At 37.2% G+C, this 21,760-nt stretch overlaps 1 protein-coding gene across 10 annotated transcripts in view; it reads right to left on the bottom strand.

Moving 5' to 3' along the window:
• The window catches only part of MAPK10 (mitogen-activated protein kinase 10), a 637,325-nt gene that overhangs the window by 336,630 nt on the left and 278,935 nt on the right, over positions 1-21,760 (bottom strand). For 6 of the 10 annotated variants that reach the window (XM_049709104.1, XM_049709107.1, XM_049709100.1 and 3 more), the window contains exon 2: positions 17,728-17,842. The gene's annotated coding sequence lies outside the window, so the exon portion shown is untranslated. Of the gene's footprint in view, positions 1-17,727; positions 17,843-20,361; positions 20,455-20,803; positions 20,987-21,760 lie in introns of those variants that run through there. The other 4 variants (XM_049709102.1, XM_049709110.1, XM_049709103.1 and 1 more) reach the window with 3 other exon arrangements.

Genomic DNA, 21,760 nt, shown 5'->3' with positions numbered 1-21,760 from the left:
GTCTGTCATCTAGAAGTTCCCAACTCCTCTCTCCTCACCTTCTCTGTCAAACTGCTAGACAACACCATCCATACATGCTGTCTTTATTTCCTCATCTCTCAGTAGATCCTCAGCTTCCTGTGATCTGTCTTCTTGGGCTACCACAACAGCAAACAAGTTCTTGTTAGTGGTAAATGTCATTAAACCTAATGGCAACTTTCAGCCCTGATGTTCCTTGGCCTCTAGGAAGTGACACGGCTCTAGACTCCCTCTCTTTCCAGAGTTTCTGTATAGCACAACCTCATGACTTTCAGAAGAACATAGAGAAAGAGCCCACAAACTCTGAAGCCAGAACGCCCACATTTAAATCAGCTCTACATATACAGGCTGTCTGACAGTCTTTAAGTCATTTAACCTCTTTTGGACTCACATATTTTTCATCTGTAAAATCAGAGATAACAGTACCACCAAACTTTCGAGATGATTAACTTGATTTAATATATGTAAAAGCATATAAAATAGTGCCTGGCCATAGTCATTGTCTTTGTCATACACATTTTAGATTTTATTGTTTTTTATTATAATTTTCCTCCTACTTCTTGGGTTTCTCCTTCTTTGTTTGTGTTTATCAGGGTTTGTTCCTAGATTCTCTCTCCCCCACCCGCCCCTCCACCAGCTACAGGGTCCTTCTACTTGCTGATGAAGCCTAAACATAATCTCCAACCCATACCTATTTCCTAAACTTTAAATATACGTATGCAACTGCCTACTGGATATCTCAAATCCAACACGTCCACAGCCAAATTCATCTTTCTCCCAAGCCTGTTCCTCCTCCAGTGCTCCCTTTCTCTAAAACTGCAACCACCACCTACATAACCATTCAAGCCAGAAACCAGGAATCATGTCTGACTCTGTCATTCCCTCATCTTGCAAATGCAAACAAGTCCTACAGATTCTATCTCCCTTTTAAATATCCCTTGAACACAATCAGCCTCTTCTCTTCTACCTCTGCAGCAGCAAGTCCAGGCCACTACTATGTCTCTCTGGACCACTGCAACAGCCTCCTTGTCTCTTTACCATTGGCCCTCTCCTTCTCTAAACATTTTCCATACAGCCAAGGCAGCCTTCTTCTAACACTCAGATCTTATCATGCCTCCAACTCTTTGCTTACAACCCTCCTACGTCATAATGAACACGGCATGCAAGGCCCTTCATGATGGAATCTGGACCCTGAATATTTCTTAAGCCTCATTTGTTATTCTCTCTCCTGCACTATGTGCAGCTCTTCAAATCTTGGTCACCTCTGGACTCTCACAGATGCTGTTTCCTCAGCCTGAGACTTTCTCCCATTCCACCAACATCTTTCCTTTGTCTGGATAATTCCTACCCAACCAACTTTACTCAAGGAGACTTTCTCTGACCTAAACTACATTCAGTATCCTGGTAATATGCGCACTGAAAATACTGGAGCCCTCCCCACAGGAATAGTTCTCATATTTATTTAACTGTTTAAAGTAAACATACAAATGAATTATATAGTTACAAAATGTGATACATGCTATGAAGGGAACTATGTCCCTCACCAGACTATGATCTTACAAGGACGTGACATTTTGTGAGCTCAATGCCTAGAATAATAGACATTCAAATATATATATATATATGTATTTATACACGTATATGATGATAAGATTGATATCATCAATACTAACAGGAAGATGTAGGAGGGAAGAGGAAGGAAGATAGCCTAATTTTCTACCTGCACTCACCTGCTAAGATTCTCTACAGGACTTTACTGTCAATGCCCATCTCCGCACATCAACCCTGCACCTCCAATGTCATCTCAATAGCTTTGAGGCAGTGAAAGGTAACTCATAAAATGCCTGGGATACCCCTGATATATGCTTTGATTTGGTCAACAAATATTAACAATTTGGTGTATGTGTTAGACTGTGCTAGGCATAGAAGTCTATTCAAATTAAAAGATCAGAGGACTTCCCTGGTGGCACAGTGGTTAAGAATCCGCCTGCCAATGCAGGAGACATGAGTTCTAGCCCTGGTCCAGGAAGATCCCACATGCCGCAGAGCAACTAAGCCCGTGCGCCACAACTACTGAGCCTGCACACTAGAGCGGGTGAGCCACTACTACGGAGCCCACGTGCCACAACTACGGAAGCCCACGCACCTAGAGCCTGTGCTCTGCAACAAGAGAAGCCACTGCCATGAGAAGCCCGTGCACTGCAACAAAGAGCAGCCCCCACTTGCCGCAACTAGAGAGAGCCCATGCGTAGCAACAAAGACCCAACACAGCCAAAAATAAATAAATAAATAAATTTATAAAAAAATAAATAAAAGATCACAAAACTCTTAGAAGCTAAAGATAAATGCCATTTGTATCAAACATGTTAAAGACATTGGTATATAAACACTATGTGAAAATGATTTTTAAAATTTACACCTGCCCATAATGATCCTGCCTTAGAGTATAAGGTAACAAGCAACAACCAGATAATGTTCCGACAGATAGAAATGACAGGCTAAAAAGAAGTTGTTTTTTTTTAAAATCATTTTGCTTTTTATCTTCTTGCTCTGTTTTTCTCTCACTCTCTCCTCCTTCCTCTTTTTCTTCTCTATCTCTGTCTATGTCTCTATCTCTCTGCAATGGATAATACATTACACAACTTGTATAACGTCAGAGATGACCTCTGAGTTGTAAATTGTTCAGAAGAAATCAAACTAGAAACAAAAGATTTTCCAACATAAAAAGACAAGCATAATTCATGTTGAAATCAGTGTAAGATCAAATAATAAATGAACAAACAAAGAAATGCCATACAGTAACTTTTAGAAAACAACTAGAACATGAAATTACTTCTATAAATTAATGTCAGATAATTTCTAAGTAAGGGCAGAATCAGTTTCATGGAAGAGAGATAACTTTAAAAGCTTTAAATTGTTTTCTTTTATATTAGTGATATGTGTATTTTGGGAAAGCTAAACCACTGTGACTAACTCTAGAACTTGGTCTTAGTTGTTTGAGACCTGGTCTTGAGCAGAATTGAATGTTTTAACTTAAACTTGCCAACCCTACTTTCTCCTATAAGTGATTCTTAGCAACTTGTTTGGAGGTTCTATCAAGCAATTAGGGCCACCCACAGACCCTTGAATAGAGGGTATAATCCAGGAAGATAAGACTTAGAGAACTTATCCAGGAAGTGCTTCCACTTTATCAAGTATAGGGCTTTGAAAGGAACAAACATAGAATCATGCAGAGAGGGGAAACACATGCTCATGAAGACATATCAAAAGAAGTCTTTGTTCAATAACACTCCAGGAAGCCCTTCCCTGGTCACCCTATCCAAAACCGTAACCCTCCAACACACTCTTCAATCCACTTTCCTGCCTTAATATTCTCCTTGACCATTTCCACAATCTAATATACAACACATTTTACTTGTTCTTCTGGTTTATTGTCCATCTCCTTCAACCGTAACTTAAGCTCATGAAGTCAGAAATGATTTTTTTAGTCCACTGCATTCATAATTGTATCCCCACAGCTAGAACAGGCACATAGTAGTAGTGTTCAATAAATATTTGTTGAATGAACAAATGTAATTAATTCTATCCTTGAAATCATATGGTAACTTACAGTGCATCCAGATTACCTTTACCTCTATATGTTAAGTTTAATGTAGCAAGAAGTCTTTCCATAGATTAAATTTAGAAACAGTTTTCTGCACTTGTGATAGAGGTTGATAATCATTTTGATCACCCAAGAAAGGCAAGTCATACCTGAGTCACTTCAGATAGATACTTCAGGCACTTCTCAAGGTCTCTGTCTACGCTTGCATGAGTGGATGTACATAACAAGGTGGGTTATAAGTCCCTTTGTGTTCGAGAGTCATGAAAAAGAAACTGCCTCACACCCGAGAGAGAATGGGGAAATGAAAAGTGATAAGCATTCTGGGTCCGTAAGATGGTGGACATCTGCACCAAACATGATTGTATAATTCAGCAAGCTTGCAACCCAAGAAGAGTCATTACATCAGCACATCGATCAAGAGCTGGAGCAGCGCTCCCAATATATCTGCAATTGCCACTCCATGTATAATGAAAGAAAATGTTGTCCTCTACTTCCCTGGATCACCATGTGAATCAGTATGTGCGACCAAGCACTGATGCTGGGAATGGGCTGAGGTTGACCGAATATCATTTAGAATTCTCTACTTGACACTCCAGCCCCCATTAATTTGCCAAAATATTCAAATACTATCAGACTGGTTATTTTATCCTTATCATATGTGCTTTCCCAATATCTACCTATTTGCCTTTTTCTAAGAGTCCAGTTGCTCAAATTCCAGTTTCCTTCAATCCTATCATACTTTCCTTAACATATAATGCAAGATCTCCTCTTCTCTCTACCTTCCTTGGCTAATTCCACACTTCTCCTCTTGTTAGAATTCCTATGGAAATTATTCTTTAATCTTATATTTGCAAAGAATTTGAGAATCTGCAAAGCACTTCCACATACATCATCTCACTTACATAAATAAACAGCAGAGTACTATTTTACAGACCCATTTTTTTTCTTGCACTTCCCAGCCCTATACCCTTTCCACAGCTTGCTTTTCCCAGACCTAGTAGGGGTCACTCCAGAGTATACATGCTAATGAGGATGAAAATGAAATTATTTTATTTTATTGAAAGTACCCCAGGGCATATGTCATGATAACAACTGAGTTTCTTTAGTTATTTCAATATGAAACTGCTTGGTAATGAACCAAAGCAAATCAATATTTTTCAAAGTTTTAGTGTTATAGTAACAATAACAAAATGTAATTCCCTGCTCTAGCCAGAAGTCATATTAAAATGTTTCACATTCAATTCTCTCAAAAACTATGGGATATGTAAAACATAACCATTTCATATATAAGGAACGGAAGTCTTAAAATTGTTAAGTAACTGCCCAGTGTCAGATTGGGAATTTGGATCTGATCTGTATGACTTGAAAGCCAAAGCCCCTTGGCCCCATACTCTGCAGTCAGGCACTATTCTGTTATACAGAGTATAAGAGCAGGGCTGCAATACAGGACAAAGTCATCTCAACTATTGCCAGGGACATACAGAGGCTAAAGCACAATAAAATAACACTTATTTTAATTATAAATAAATAGTAAATACATGTGATTGCCTGGGGCTTCAGACAGTTGTGCAGTGACTAGGGCAGAAGCAGGAAAAGGGGAGAAGCTGGAGCTAAACAAGATGAGAAGTCTTTGTGTGAACCTGCCCTCTCACCTCACCCCAGGACAGGAAGAGCTTACCTGGGGCAAGAAGTCCTGGAGGCTTCCCTTCCTTACTCAACCACAGAGACTTCAGGTCCCCCTTTTACGAACTGCCTTACCTTCTCTTCTTCCTTAGTGCTACTTATTAATCTTCATTTTCACTAGGTTTATCTGACCATATGAATAGATTTAGGGTTTGAAAGAGGGTAGGACACAGTGAGAGCCTCAATCATTAGCCTAATGGTCTAATTTCACTCTCCAGACACTGTAGTCAACTTGTTTCTTTATTGTCATAAGTAAAGAGGCAATAAAGTGTAATGCATAGTGTTCAGATTCTGCTCCACCACTCACTAACTCTGGAATCTTGAACATGTTGCTTAACCTTTCTGTGCCACAATTTACTCATCTGCAAAAGGAGCATAGTATTAGTACCTACCTCACTGTAAGGTATTGTGAAGAATAAATGAGATAATACATGTAACGTACTTGGGATATTGCCTGACTAAGAGTAAGGGTTCTGTGAGCATTTACTATTATAATTACTATATAATGTATGTGTCATAAGGATTACAAAAATAATATCTAATATTCAATGAAAATTACACTCTGTGACTTCCATTTATTCCTCACATAAACTCTGTGAAGTAGATACACACTGTCACAATTATAAATGAAACACGAACTCAGAGAGGTTATAGAGGAATCCAAAATTACACAGGCAGCAAGCGATAGAGTTAGGACTCAAGCCCAGTCTGATTCCAAAATCAAGCTCTGCACCACCATGCTATTTCAGATGGGTAATAATACTTGCTAATAGGTATTGAAGTTTTGCTCTGTGCCAGGCATTGTTCTAATAACTTAAGATCTCTTATATTTTACATCTCTTATGAAAATTAAGTGAAATTCTCAAAACTACCTTATGAGACAGATGCATTTATTGTTCCTATTTTACAAATGAGAAAACCAAGAAACCAGGCCAAGATCACACAATTAGCAGATGGCTAAAGTAAGTGTACCTCATACTGAAAGGTGGGTAAAGCTGAGGTGCTAAATTTAAATCTCAGTGACCCAGTATCAGGTTGAGCATCACAATTTTCAAAAAGGAAACTCCCTCCTAGTATATCCATCTAAACAATTTCTGAGTCAGAATGATTAAGACAGATATTCAACACTGGAATTACAAAAGAAGGAACTGATTAAATGCTAATTTATTCTGATTTGCCTTACTACTCAATCATCTTCCCACCTCTAACAGCAGCTATTTTCAGTAGTCATTTTCATTCTGTCCTCTACAATTTGAATAGATTCACTATTAGCAAATAAGGATCAACTTTTCATAGGAAGCAAGACCATTACCTTCATGTGCTTCCTGTCTCATAGAAGTTAGAGGCAACGTAGAGCGAGAGAGTGGATGAATATTCAGTCCATGCAGCTGTGACAAGAGGAGAATCTGCCAATGATATACGGGGCCAAACTCACAGGACTTTATAAGCATCACACATTAATAGTAATGGATAACAACTGATTGGGTACTGAGCAGGTCCACGGTAGTCCAAGTATTTATGCAAATTATAAAAATAAGCTTTGGTTTGGTGAGCAGGGTACAGGTTTTGTTGTAGCCCAAACCACTCACTGAGCCTCAACACTATGTACCAAGGGCTTGGTGTATGTTTCAAATGGATCCCAATGGATCTGAGCTCATATGGGAAGGTGCCTTTAGAAGTCCGGAAAGACATGATGGATAGCAAGGACAGAAACATACTGTTACAGATCTTGGGAACAGATTGAATAAAATACAAGAACCAAGAAAGAAGATGGCCAGAAAATTTTCTTTATAGGAAGATTGTGTGGGAAAATAACAATGTGCCATGGGAAATAATACCAGTTGGATGGTTAGAACAAGTTATTAGATCCCTTATATTCACAGCACAATTAAATACCTGATTTGCTAGGCAAGATAAAACCCAGTAGGAATATATATATATATATATATATATGGCAATGAAAAAAAATTAAGATTTTGAGGATTCTTCAAGAATGTTATTCTAGGTAAAGAAAAGGTTGATGATAAATCATGTGGTCACAGATTAACTCAGTAGACAAATAATGAATTAACAAAGTATGGAACAGGAACCTGATTAGGAAAGAAAACATGTTGACAATAATGGTAATAAATTTGACCCAAATCAAAACAAAACCTGGCAGTTACTGTGCACTTTATGCTATGTGTTTTACATGCATTACCCTTACAATAACCTTATGACATCAGCATTTTTATTAGTACAATTTTACAGATAAGGAAACTGAAGCTTAAGAGATCATGTGACTCACCCAGGATCTCCTACAAGCTAATAGAATTGGGGTTTAAATCCAGATGGTTTAACTTTGGAGTGTACATGCTTGAGCACCATGCTATACAGCTAAGTGTTAAATTAATGCAAGTAGCCACAATTAATAAGAACACAGATGCAAGTACCAGACACATCAAATGTTGTACCACCTCTAGCTGCATAGAGAAAAGTCAGGATAAGGAGGCCTCTGATAGCGATGAGAAACCTGACCAGAATAGAGTGATGGAAATAATGAGATACAATGAAATACAAATACTCTTAAAATACAAATACTCTTAAAATAGTTTACAGTGAGCAAGATTCATAATGAACAAAATAGAATGGACTTCCATTCCTGGCTTCATCGTCTCACTTTGGAATTGACAGAGAATAAGTTTGCTGTGTAGGCATTTCATGGTAATGACTTTACTATTATTAACAATGACAATAGTTACAGGCAGTAGTTCATATTTGCATAGCAGCCTTCCACATAGGAGCAAAAGCACCCGGCAAACATTCTCATTTTTATTATTGATGGCTTAGATTAATAGAGCGCCTTTCTGTCCAAAAGCTCATTAATCCTTACACGGACCCTTGTGACACAAATAGGCAAGCAATCCATTTCTACATTTTACATATGGAGAAACCGAAGTCCAAGGACCTTTGTATAATTGCTTAGTAATACTGTGGCTGGGTCTACAATGAAATCATAAGGAACCAAACATCCCCCTTCCTTACTGACTGAAGCGCTATCTCTTTTACAACTTCTTACTCTGAATTACCTGAAAGTGGGGGCCTTCTCTATCTACTGGAGCCTTCCGCACAGATTCTTACTACCTCTTCTTCAAGATGGATTCTCATTGCCTCCCTCACTCTAATAGATCAGGCTGCATCCATCCTCTCTCCTCCCCAAACCAGTCTCAATATTGCTCCCAGATTCATTTTCTTCAGCCTGCTCAGAAAACAGCAGTAGCTCTTCATTGTCTATGGAAACAGACCCACATTCCTTCATAGAAGGAATTTCACAGCCTCCCTTAATCAGGCCCCAATCTTTTTCCCAGCGATTTCCCTGAATGCCATCTCCTCTGTGCCTAGGTCACACAAGCCTAACTTTCTGAACCCCAAAGCTCACTCTTCTCTTTTCTCACTCTGTTCCCTCTTCTAGAAGTAACCTTTCCAACTCCAACACTGACTACTAAAATTATCTTCACAATTCCACTCTGATGCTATCTCCTCCATGAATCCCTTCTAATACCTCAGTTGAAAATGGCTGCTCCCTCAAAGTCCACAATACCCATTTAACCTTTATCTGTTGCACACCCCATATTCTACCTAGGGCTATTGTGACTTATGAAAGTACATCTGTCTTATTAGAATGTTCTATCCCTGACATTCACAGAGAGTCAACAATGTGTCAGGCCCTGTGACAGCTAGTAGGTAAAAAAGAGAAACAGATCTCTGCCTACACAGAGGTTATAATCTTATAGACTCTCTCATCTAGAGTTCCTCCTCTGAATGACCAAACACACTATTTCTCTGTTTTTCCAGGAATGTTACCATTCTATATCATAAAAGAGATGTTAATTCATTACATAGAGTAAATGCTTTTTAGAAGTGGTTCTCCAAGCATAGTACACAGATACCCTGAAGGTCCCCAAGACTTTTTCAGAGGGGCCCCTGAGGTCAAAACTAACTCCAAATAATATTACGACACAGTTTGCCATTTTCACTCTCATTTTCTCTCATATGTACAGTAGAGTCCTCCAGAGGCTGCGTGATGTGTGATATAACAGCAGATTGAAGGCATAAGTAGATAAGAGAATTCAGCTGTCTTCTATTAAACCAGTCATTAAACAGATTTGCAAAAATGTAATACCATGCTTGTCACTAAATTATTTTTGGTTAGTAAAAAGCAGTTTTCATTAAAAGATACATTCTAGATATTTTATTTAACATATGTAACAGTTTACTGTTGTTAATTCTTAATTACCTAAATATTTCAAATTGATATCTTAATTTCTGACATGGTAAATACCAATGGATATAATAATTGTCAAGTGTGTAAAGGAATCATGAGACCACAAAGTCTGAGAATTGCTGCACTGGGACACATGTCTTTCTGTGGAACCCCAGTTGAGAATGTCTGGGCGATAGGTGAATTGTTTGTAACTGCACTGTTCCCTGAACTCACCTCTGTTAAAGCAACTATCTATCCTATGTATGAGATGGATTTATCTCTGATGCTGCAGTGCTAGGTGGAAGCCAGTAAATACCTGAGGGAGAAAGGAAAGAAGGAAGGAGGGAAAGGAAGGAGAGAGCATGGCAGGGAGAGAGGAAGGGAAAAAGGAAGGAAAAAAGGAGGGAGGGAGGGAGGGAAAAAGGGAAGAATTGTGTCTTTTTCATTCTTCAAAGATTCTACCACAGTAATCTGCCCACTGAAAGTATCTATTAACCTTCATGTAAATGTGTTGTATTGATATAATATCTAAGGTGATTAAGACACCAATAGTTTCATCTGATGTGTTGGTAAATCCCAATACAGCTTAGAAACCATGATTTTAAAGACAAATTTTTAAAGAATCCTCTCATAAATAAATCAATAAACAAACATTTATGCACACTAGTCCTTCACTATCAGAGGATAATTTTAGGATAAAGAAAGATACAAATTAGGGAAATAGATGCAGTCAATTTGGTTGCCTATGCATAAATTGTCTTCCTTATGGATAATAAAGTCTCAATAATTAGAAGTTACTTCCTATAACTAAAATATATTATCTCTAGATTTAGAGTGAGAATAGGTAGAATTAAGGCAAAGATAATAAAAGGGGGAGGGTCAAAGCAAAAATTGGGCATAGGCAAGCCTGTGTTCAAGATCCTTCTAAGCCTCCATCTGGCCTATTCTTTCCTTTCAGCTGTCCATGAAACTGACCAAGGCTACCCTCACCAAGGTACTCCACTTGGCCTGGCTTTTTGGGTATTATTCCATGCTTTAATTCAATCTATACAATTTAATCCATATAATTTGTACAGTTAAAAAGAAATTTAAACATCGTCTATCACAACTCCCTCGTACACAGTTGAAATTCAGCTAGGTTAAGACTTGCCCAAAGGAATATTAATTCATGACAAAGCTGCAATGAGACTCTAATATCAAGTTCTCTTCCTTTTCCAGAAACAATATAATGAAAATTTTAAAATAATCTGCTAAACCCCTAAGAAAGCATTCTATTTCAGACCACTCTTGATTCCTTCCCCATGTAAAAACCTTTCCTATATATTCCATTTCCTTAGTCTCCTATGTTAATGCATTAAGACATTTATCCAAGTGTGGATGTTATCTAGATTCAAAATCCATCAACACCAATTCACACCTTAACTCAAGTTAGTTTATCAGGTTAGCTAGCCAACCACTTTACCTCATAACATTTCTTTTTTTTTTTCTTTTTTTTTTTTTTTGGCCGTTGCATGGCTTTCAGGATCTTAGTTCCCTGACCAGGGATTGAACCCGGGACCCAGCAGTGAAAGCTCCAAGTCCTAACCACTGGACCAATAGGGAATTCCCATAACATTTCCATTTTAATAGGAACAGTCTTCAACCAAAGGAGTAAGTGGAAATTTCACACATCATATCTGGTTCAGAAACAGAGAGAGTTGAGAACCAGAGAGCATTTTGTCTCCTTAAAACACGACACAGCGTCAGATATCTATACTTAGGACCAAGACTAGAAAAGAAGGTCAGCATGTGAGATTTGATTGCCTGTGATGTTCCACATTGCTGACCTGAACCCTGATGGGCAAGAGCATAGTCAACAGACACATGACATGTTACATTTGGCTGAAACTCATAAAAACTGAAAAACAGCTTAAATTAAGTGTTTCCTACCCACTATTTCACATAGTTTTTGCCTAATACAATTTATTCAATCTTTTTGGTGGGGAAGGGGAAGAGGGGAGTGTAATATCTTTAAATCTTAATAAACTAAATTCCAAAGCAGAATTATGTGGATTCTTAAGATTTATAAATGACTTTCTAAAAACAATACTGTCAAGGTTATCCATTCTCAAGTTTAAAGGCATTTGAAAGTGGGCCTCAAGGATTAAAAGCACCAAAAAACCAACTAGAGCTTCCAAAAGTACAACTAGAAAGAAAACTTTGAAGTATCTGGCATATATAAATTCTGGCATCTACACCATAAATAATACATGTAATGAATACTGTTAAATTGTAGACTAAATTTTCCAGTAAGCCCTAATATGAGAAGGTTTCTTATGTTAATCACATCTTCATTAATATCTCATACTTTTATTTTAATAGTAGTTCCTCTGATACTATTTATCAGAATATGGAGAATTCTTTATGAAGAATCTGAAATATCCTAAAATTTATGCTGACTCATTCTTCAGCTAAGTTCCAGGAAAACAGTATGATTTTCCTGATCTGACATCAAATTCTTGGGACCTCTCAAATCTATCTTCCTAAGAGATATAGCTTGAGGTACCACCAATCAGTGGCCTTTAAAAGGTCTACTTACGTTGGTCTTACTAAAGTTAAATTAGCCCTAAGCATTTAGTTTCCCACCTTGGTAACTTGCAGCCATGGAGAAGCAAGACAAAGCAGCACTATAATGACGTATTTCTGAATATTCTCTTATTCATCCCATGTATAAGATATTTGGTTCCACAAGCCTGTTATGCTCACTTCTATCACTTTTTACTTTGATTATGCTGCTATCATTTCTTGGAATCCCTGTTCTTACCCTTAACTGGAAACCATATCAATGTTTAAGGCTCCATTTAGGTCCAACTTTTACCTTTAATTCTGAAAAGGATACGACATAGGAATAAAAAAGGAAGTCCTCCAGAGTTGGATTCCCTCGGGCTACCACCACTAGCTGCATGACCTAGGGCAAGTTACTAAGCCTCCTATCTTTCAGTTTCATGATTTGTAAAATAGAAATGCTCAGTGGGATTTCTATGAAGATTAAATGAATCAGTGCACAGAAAGTGCCTTGAACAGTGTGTGGCACAAAATAATCACTCAATAAATGTTATCCACTATTATAATCTTTATTATAACTCTCATTCTTTCCACACCTCTCTGAACATATATAGACTCATAATTCATAAGGACCTTAAACCCTAGAGGTCACTTTGTTCAATCTCCCACATAAAGTAGTACATTTGGTCAACCATGAAGACAGTTAAATATTTGCAGTGCTGGAAAGTTTGCTACTTTTCAAAAAGCACAGAATGACAAACAATCCTAATAATCAGAAAGTTCCTTTATATAAAGTGCCTACTCTCCACTCACAGGTCTGTAACTTCTGTCTCCAGTACCACTTCAAAATAAACCTGCATCCTCTATCTTCTTTCACAAAATATTCCGAACAGCTGTGACGAGTTAAAAGGACAGTAAGACATTTTGTTTAGAAAAGTAAAACAAATTTTGGCAAAATTTACTCAACAACAATAACAAAATTAAGAAATTTTGGTAAAATTAAGAAATTAAGGTAATCCTTGCTTCTGAGGGATTTGGGAACAATATTCACATTTATCACCCGCTCTATTTAAAAAAATTGTAGACTCTCCGTCAGGCTGTCAGGCTGCTTTCCAGATTATATCCAGAGGTACAATATTTGGTGCATTATTTTGTAGTCTAGTTATTTCTCTACAAAGTCCCTTTGGCTATGTTTTTTCTCCTTGTAATTTTTGTTTTCCTGCCTCTGTTTCTATCTATCTATCTGTCTGTCTATCTATCTATCTAGATAGATAGATATATCTTGCTCTTTCTTCTTTCTTTTGTCAACCATTCAACACATATTCATGCAGTACTACCAAGTATCAGGCACTGTGCTAGGCATGGAAAAGTCAAAGATAATTAGATTTGGCTCAAATTACTCACAGGCTAAGGTGGAGAGACAGACACATAAACAGTTAATAAAACACACTGGTAATGCAGTGAGATAGATATGCATAGGCTACGGTGGGAACACCAGGAAGGAATGCCTAATGGAAGGAGTCAGGAAAAGTTTCTGGAAGGAGATAACATCTGATGAAATCTAAAGTGAGTCTAAGCAGCACCTCCAAACACTAAATCACTTGAGAATCTTGTTTGAAAGATTCTGAGTCAGTAGATGTAGGTGGGACTTGAGATGCTGCAGTTCTAATCAAGTTCCCAGATAATGTCCGTGCTGCTGGTCCCCAGATCACTCTTTGAATCGCAAAGGCCTTAAACGATGAATAATGACTAAGTAAAGGAGGGGTGGGGTGAGTACAGGCGGAATAGACAGTATGAAGTAAATCACAGAGGTAAGAAACACTTGAGTGCATGATAAGACTGAAGCACACTGGTGTCCCCAGGCAATTCGAAAGATCATCAATTCCTAAACTGGAGGTGGATGGGAGTATGGTATATTTTAAGTAGAAGGGAATTTATTACATAGGCCGTAGAGCATATCAAAGTAAGCAGGGCAGTCACATGGTAACAACTGCAAATAAGAGCTGGTAGAATCATGAGCAAGAAGATAATATGCTAGACTACTCTAAGTAAACCTGCTAACAATGATAATGAGGCCTAATTTTGGCTGTAGCAACAGATTTATTTCAAAGGAAACTGATGTGAGAAATGTTTAAGAGATAAAGTAGGTTGATTTTATTTTAACTTATTAATGTAAAAAATCAAGCAAGTGGCTATTTCTTTGCATTCGTTGCCAGCTTGGTGTCTATTCTTAACCTAACAGTAACATATGATCTTGAACAAGACACTTAACCTCTTTTCACACCAAGTTCCACATTTTAAAACAGTAAAGAGTTGACCCCAAAAAACACTGTGGTCTCTTTAAACCCTAAACTTTATAATACTGTGAATTAACTTCATCTCTCATTGAATCATGGAATCATAAAACATATTCTTAAAACTACCACAACACCTGGAATATAAATATACATTGTATGACTAATATTGAATCTACCTAGCCAACAGGTCTTAAAACTTGAGACTTCTAAAATCCTCCCTCTTCTTCACCCATGACGTTCATTACTGAGTCTAGCTGCTTTGTACTTATGTCCTACTGATGATTCTTTGGTTTGTGCCCTTATTATTTTTTAGCTGAATTCCTGCAATAGCACCTTACAAGTTCTCTCTGACTCTAATCTAATCTCTTTCCAGACACTATCCAAGAAATTGAAGAACTCTGGAGTCAGAAAGACCTGGGCTTAAATGCTAAATCCACTGTTTCATAGTTGTGTGATTGTTAGCAAGCTATTTAACCTCTCTAAACCTGAGTTTCCTTATCTATGAATCATAAGGTTGATATGAAGATTAATGCTTAATACACAGTAAGAACTCAATAAATGCTAGCTATTATTTTGAAAGACAAGTCTCATAAAGACTTGAGCAGGCACTTTACAAAAGAGGAAGATCAAATAGCCAATAAAAAATGAAAAGATGTGCTTTTTATTAGTAGTCAGCACAATGCAAATTAATACTTCCATGAGTACAATTAGGTACCCACCTGATCAGCAAATTTTAAGAACTTAAAAACCAAGTATTGGGGAGGATATAGAGCTTCTTATATATTGCTGATGGAAATATAAATTGAGGCAACCAATTGAGGAAAACATTTGGCATTATTTAGAAAAACTGAATGTGCACATACCCCCAAACTCAGGAGTTCCTTTCCTTGATGTGTATACTAGAGAAGCTCTTATACATGTATACTAGAATCTATGAGCAATAATATATGTGCATAAAAAGTGTCATATGTATATTTAATATTATTATATGTAAATGTATTTATTTAACATTTATTTAGTACATAAATAACTCAGGTTATTTTATATATATATACACACACACACACACACACATAAGTAATATAGAAATAATCCAAATGTCTATCATAATAATGGCTAAGTAAATTTGGATATATTCATAGAGTAAAATACTACATAAGTTACATGAATAAACTACATACATCAACATGGAAGAATCTTACAGTGTTTCACAAAATCAGGTGATTAAGAATATATCACTATATACTACTATGATTACAAGATTGAAAACCTACAAAGAAAAGTGAGAGAATAAGCGTGACAAAAGGCAGGGTAATGGTTACCTCTAGCGGGAAAGGAAAAGCATGTGATCTTAAAGGAGCACAAAGGGCTTTCTGGGAGTCTGCTCCTTAATATGAATGGTGGTTATGTGAGGTTTGCTTTATAATTATTCCTTAAACTGCATTTGTTTTATACACTCTTCTAGGTACATGATATTTACTAAAAAATAAATTTCATCATGTCATTCTACTTAAAATCTTTCAAAGCTTCTTCATTTTGGAATAAAATACAAACTCCTTAGCTCTGTTTAAAAGATCCTTCATGATATATCTCCTGTACCCCTCTTCAGCTTTATCTCTACCACCCTCATTTATGCCCCAGCATAGTAAATAGCATCTAGTGCCCCCAAACACCCAGGCTCTCTCAAGTTGCTGGGGCCTTGAAAAATGTTCTCACTGCTCCCCTTCTTCTAGCTAACCTCTTATTGCCCTTAACATTCAGCTAAAATATCACTCCCCCTGGGAAGCCTTCCTTAACAAATCCCCATCCGATCTTAGACTCTCCTCTGCTGCGCTTCCTTTATCACCCAATGTCTACCCATTTAATAGCAATGGATAAGTACCACACTCTTTAGAAATAACTCCCTTTTTTAATGGCATACTTTATCATAAGTGCCACATTCTTTAAACATAGCTCCTTTAAGGCAGGTACTGTCTTTTTCAGCTGTCCCAAGAGCTAAGGATGATATCTACACCATGGATTCTCAATAAATGTTTGCTTAATGAATATATGTTTAAGATGGGGCAATATATGTTTTCTACATCACTGGGAGGCACACATAACTCAAAATATGAAGTTCAGCCATAAAAAATCACCCTTCTTTTAAATTGAAATTGTTGATTACTGGCAATTACATATGATTCTCAGTCATAACAAACACATCTAATACATATTGATTACGCACAGCATAGTGATGACTATTATATCTGCTTTTTCAATATAATTATAAGCAGACTGTAATGAGAATCATGATGTGAAGAAAGTATAGGGTTAATTTCATATAGGGTTAATTTCATCAGTGCTCTGCAGTTATGGGTTATGCATTGATTCATAGGGCAGCCTACATACTCAGAGTTATATAAGCCACTAAACAAATGAAAGAGAGATATTGATCACTAGTTCAAAACAGCTTCTTTTGGAATCTTACAAGCACCACTGTCATACTCTTATTTCTCAAAGATGTTGTTTGACGGATTATAACTAGTTCATCTCTGCTGGAATCTATTTATTATTGACATTGGTGTCTATGAAGCATCAAGTATTTGATTAAAAAATATACTCTGCCTGCGTGTGCTGATATTTTATAAAATAAGAAGATTTTAAAATTATTCCAACTAGCAAAGCAACTGGATCTATTTTTAATACTGTTTTTATTAAGCAAAGAATTTGTAGGCTAAAATGTCCACAAATTGAGCTTTATAAAACTGTGATGTTGATTTCTCTTCCCTTATGTCTAAAGATCTAAATGTTATGTTAATATATATTACATATATATTATATCTATAATATATATATTATACATATATATACATACATATTTATTACATATATATACATACATTATACATATATATATACACATATATATATTCCTAAAAGGAATTAAGCATTATAATTTAGCTCAGAACCAATTCTACTAGACAGGATAAATCAGTAAAATATAGAATTATGCTGCAAATAATAAAAGCCACTGAAAAATACTGTTACCCAACTGTTATGCAGCCTCATGAAATTATTCATTGTAGTCACCTTACTTAGGCTGGTATCATCCAGGGTGGTAGCATCATGGTGTTATACGATGCACTTATGCACCTAAAGACCTGTAGCTCCTACATGTGGTATTGATAGCACCACACCATCAGTTGAGCTTTCTGTCCTGTTGACTTTCACTTCTTTAGTTGACATTATTTGGAGCAGTATTTCTTTCCGATCTATACACTAAATCACATGCACTATTTAAATTGGTTATATAGATCACATGTTTCCTGCTAAGGAACATTTTTAAATTTGCAACTCACCACTGCTTGTATGGTTTCTCATCTACAGGAAATGGGTCTAATTCAACAGCTTCTTGCCTGAGTTGCCATAACAAAGATCTGAGATGGTCCTGCTGTTGGTGTTTCTCAAGCTAGCCTAAAATCAAAGCAAAAACACAGCCAAGTTTGATTTTAACATTTCAATAAAAATTTCACCTGCATTTAGAAAATCAAAAGACTGCCAAAGACAATGGGTGATGGGTGATGGGACACAGGGGGAGGGAATAAAACATCTCAAGGTAGTTCACTCTGTTCAAATTTATCACAAACACAAGAACTTGGTTGTTACCAACACCAGAATAGTTGGAATTTTACAATCTGAATATAAGCCCAGTTAGTAATTGTTACCTTGGTTGATATGGATTGGTTTTGTGATAGGAGGCACCCTATTCAGCTTCAGCTGCGACAGCTCCCTGTTACATGTTTGCACAGTCTGCTTCTCATTTAAAAACAAATGGGTTCATTTGGAACAGTGGGTTACAGAGTTATGGCTAAAGGAGGAGAAGTTTGGAAATCTCTGAAGTATGTGAAGTAAAATAAAACTACACTGAAGTTGGTCTGAAGCTAGAAAGAGACCTGTTATGTATGTTTTTCCATAATCTGATCTAGTTACAAAAGTAGTTTGTAACTTCTGTCTGTTACTGTTACTTTTCGACATTATACCGGACCGATTCTCCAAGACTGTTCCAGTTTCCAATGTTCTACCCATTATCAACCCACAGCTTTTGATTTCTAGTTTGGAAAAGTATGGTCACCATGCCCCAAATAAACGTCCTCTCTGCCCCAAATAAGAGTCCCTTTCCAGGCCAAGTGTTTACAATTGCTGCTGCTGGAAATCCTCCCACACCACATCTTCCTGCCCTCTCCGCAACAATCCCAGTGTGGCCTACCACCATTTCAGAGGAGGTAAATGTCTTTCTCCTCTGAATTCCTATTATATGTATTGAATATGGACACTTGATCATATACCATCTTTGTTATTTAACCTCATCACCCTAAATGACTATAAGCTCCCAAATGGCAGAAACTGTGTTACGGTTTCCCAAACTCTTTCACCCATAGTATTTAGAGAACTATGTGCATGGGAGACATTCGTTCAAGGAATATTGATTGTGCCCCTACTATGCACCAGGCGGACACAGTCAGTCCCTGACAGAGATTATAATTTAGTAGTGAATACAGGAAGCCCAGGAATAAGCAATTACACACACACACACAAAATGTAGAAAAAATCCTGTTTATTATGGTGCATATGGGGTTTTGGAGTAACTATGGGTTAAAAACATTTCTAAGGAAACTTCAGTCCTTTCTTTTTCCATTCAAAACTTTAATTTCCATTCCTAGGAGCATTAGTTCTATAAGCCTATGGGTTTTACATCTCATAGTCACCAGGGATAAGATCAGTGAGAAAGGCCATAGTGGCTTTTTATGAATCTAAAATGTCAATTCAACTAGAAAATCCTTTATCAAAAATAATCATAAACTTGCAGTCCACTTTTCAAACTAAAAATGTTTCTTTCAATTTAAGGATTTTCAATATCACCTGAAGTCTCCATTTAGAGTTTCTACCAAGATTCACAATTAGAAATAGAGTTCTCTTCCATTACATAGAGGGGGGAGAAACAGAACCTGAAACACAGAGATTTTCTCATAACTTGGTTATGAGAATATGTACAGATAGGTAAATTTCTGAAAATCCAAGCTACAATTCTAAATTACAATTTCTCTTTCAATCAATATGCAGCAAGATCTTTTATCTGAATCAGCAGCAGTGTCTCATCTCAGACTTATGTAATGCAACAAATATCTCTAATATGCTAAAAAAAATGGATTTTGTTCTTTATCAATAAGCATCTCCCCCAGTAGTCTATAGGCCCAACTTTTTCCACGAATCCTTGGTCCTCAGAAGAAGGTGTAAGAGATGCAAGCGTGGTATGGTAGGAAGCAAGCACTCAGCCTACAACAAATACAGCATTGTACTCCTTTCTTGTCATTCCTGGACACTTTGTGCCTCTTTTTTGCATAAGTGTTGCAGTGTCCAACCAAAAGCTTAAAAGAGACAGCAAGAGGAAATAGTAGGGGCAACAGAGAAAGAATTTAAAATGTCAATTTGTTACTTCTTATTCTAATTGAAGGAGTCCATTATTCTCATTAGCACCTAGGCAATCATTCAATTTGAACACACCAATTCCATGTAAAGTCTTATAGCTACAAATGTGACCTGCAGCCAGAAGTAGAGCAGGAAGGGAGAGCATCTGCCCTCATGTTTAACAAGAAAAACCCAATTCGTCTTTATCCATCATCAGTATTAAAAGACTTTTCCACTAAGATTCATTTACATAAAGTCACACACACACGCACAAAAAACCTTTAACTATGGGAGGCTTTCCCTTTAAATATGGGAGGCTTTTTCACATTACTTAAATTAGGCAGATTCCTTTTGCTCATGATATTCCTATAGGATACACTAACAAGGGAAATCCTATGAATTTTCCTGTAATTTTAAAATCTACATATATTTTATGGCATCCGCCATCAATTCTCAGTTCATTTTAACCTTGAAAATTATTGACCGTGTATTCTGAAACCATTAAATACTAATAGCTGCAGACGTACCAGACAATGACAGCAAAAACACACTTGGTCCCTCTGGGATCTGTTCATGAGCCCCAGCTTCCAGCGTGGCAAACACACTCCTCCCCACAGCAGATGCTGTTCTGGGGCAGGCAAGCAGGAAGCCGGAAGCAGCTGATTTTTCCTACTCTGCATATCATTTCTTACTGCCCATCATCAAGAATCTTTTTACCAAAACTGTGAAGATTTTATAACACTAGGAGATTGTCAAATTAAAGATTCCTTGCAATAACAAGAGGGAGTGATGTACAAATGAGGAAGCATGAAGACTCTTTAATACCTAAGGTCATACCACCTTTGTCATTGGATTTTCCAGTGCTGTTGTGAAGGAGAGAAAATCCAGTTTGCTTTCTGTGATAAAATAAGATAATCTAGGACTTTATATCAATTTTAAGAGTGAGATCAAGGTAGAGGGAATACATACCAGAGACAGCAAAACTGCTACATCCAAACTGTCCGGCCCCAATAATCCAATGGCTCCAAAGTGGAGTCGGAAGCTTGCGAGCTCATTCATGGGCATGAGCATCACTCTCTATATTTATAACACAAAAATTCATCCAAGGCAGAAAATTTACAGCAGCCTCTCTGAGAGAAATGCAGGCCTTTCCTGCAACCATTTTAATACATGGATCAGCATTCTGTGAGGTCTTTCAGGGTCTGACAACTAGCAGACTAGGGACAGAGGGAGAAATTGGATATTGGGTTGGCAATGCCTGGTGCACTTAGACCCAATTTCCTTCAGTCTGAACTGTGGCCTGTCCCATAGGACTTAGCCTGACTCTATCCAGTTTGTTCATAAAAGTTATTGTCAACACACCAAAGCAGGCAGGGCTGCTGTAAAGACACTGTCAGGCTCTGCAGCAAAGACAGCCCATGTAAACAACCTTGTGATTGCTTCAGAGCCAACTGCCATGGGATAAGCCATTCTTTTTCTGTGGTTAAATTACAGGACCCTAGGAAATTATGCCTTTAAGGGGGTAAAAACAGAGACTCAGTCTCTAGACTTAAAGGGAGAGGGAAAAAAGAAATATATATATGTAATTTTCTTTAAATAGCTCTAGTCTTGATTTACTTGAAGATTTTCCAATAAATCACATTTATTTTGCTGCAGGCACAAATACATAAATTCTGCTAAATACATTGCCATGCTCATTTTTGATGATATATCTTTTTCTCCCAAATGAGCTCTGACATTTCTAGGGGACACAGTATCCTAGTACAGAGTACCTGGGAACCATGCCATGAAGAAAAAAAAAAACAAATGCTGCCTGCTGTGACTAGATCACTTTCTTAAAGGGACCCCTTACCTATGCAACTGCAGTGCCAATGTTTTATCTCTAACCTGACCCCCATTCTGTGTTCCTCTTCCCAGCCCAAATTT

This window comes from Orcinus orca, chromosome 4, assembly GCF_937001465.1.
Source record: "Orcinus orca chromosome 4, mOrcOrc1.1, whole genome shotgun sequence".
Lineage (NCBI taxonomy): Eukaryota > Metazoa > Chordata > Mammalia > Artiodactyla > Delphinidae > Orcinus > Orcinus orca.
Note: the sequence above shows the minus strand (reverse complement) of the source record. Positions and strands in the feature narration are given on the sequence as shown.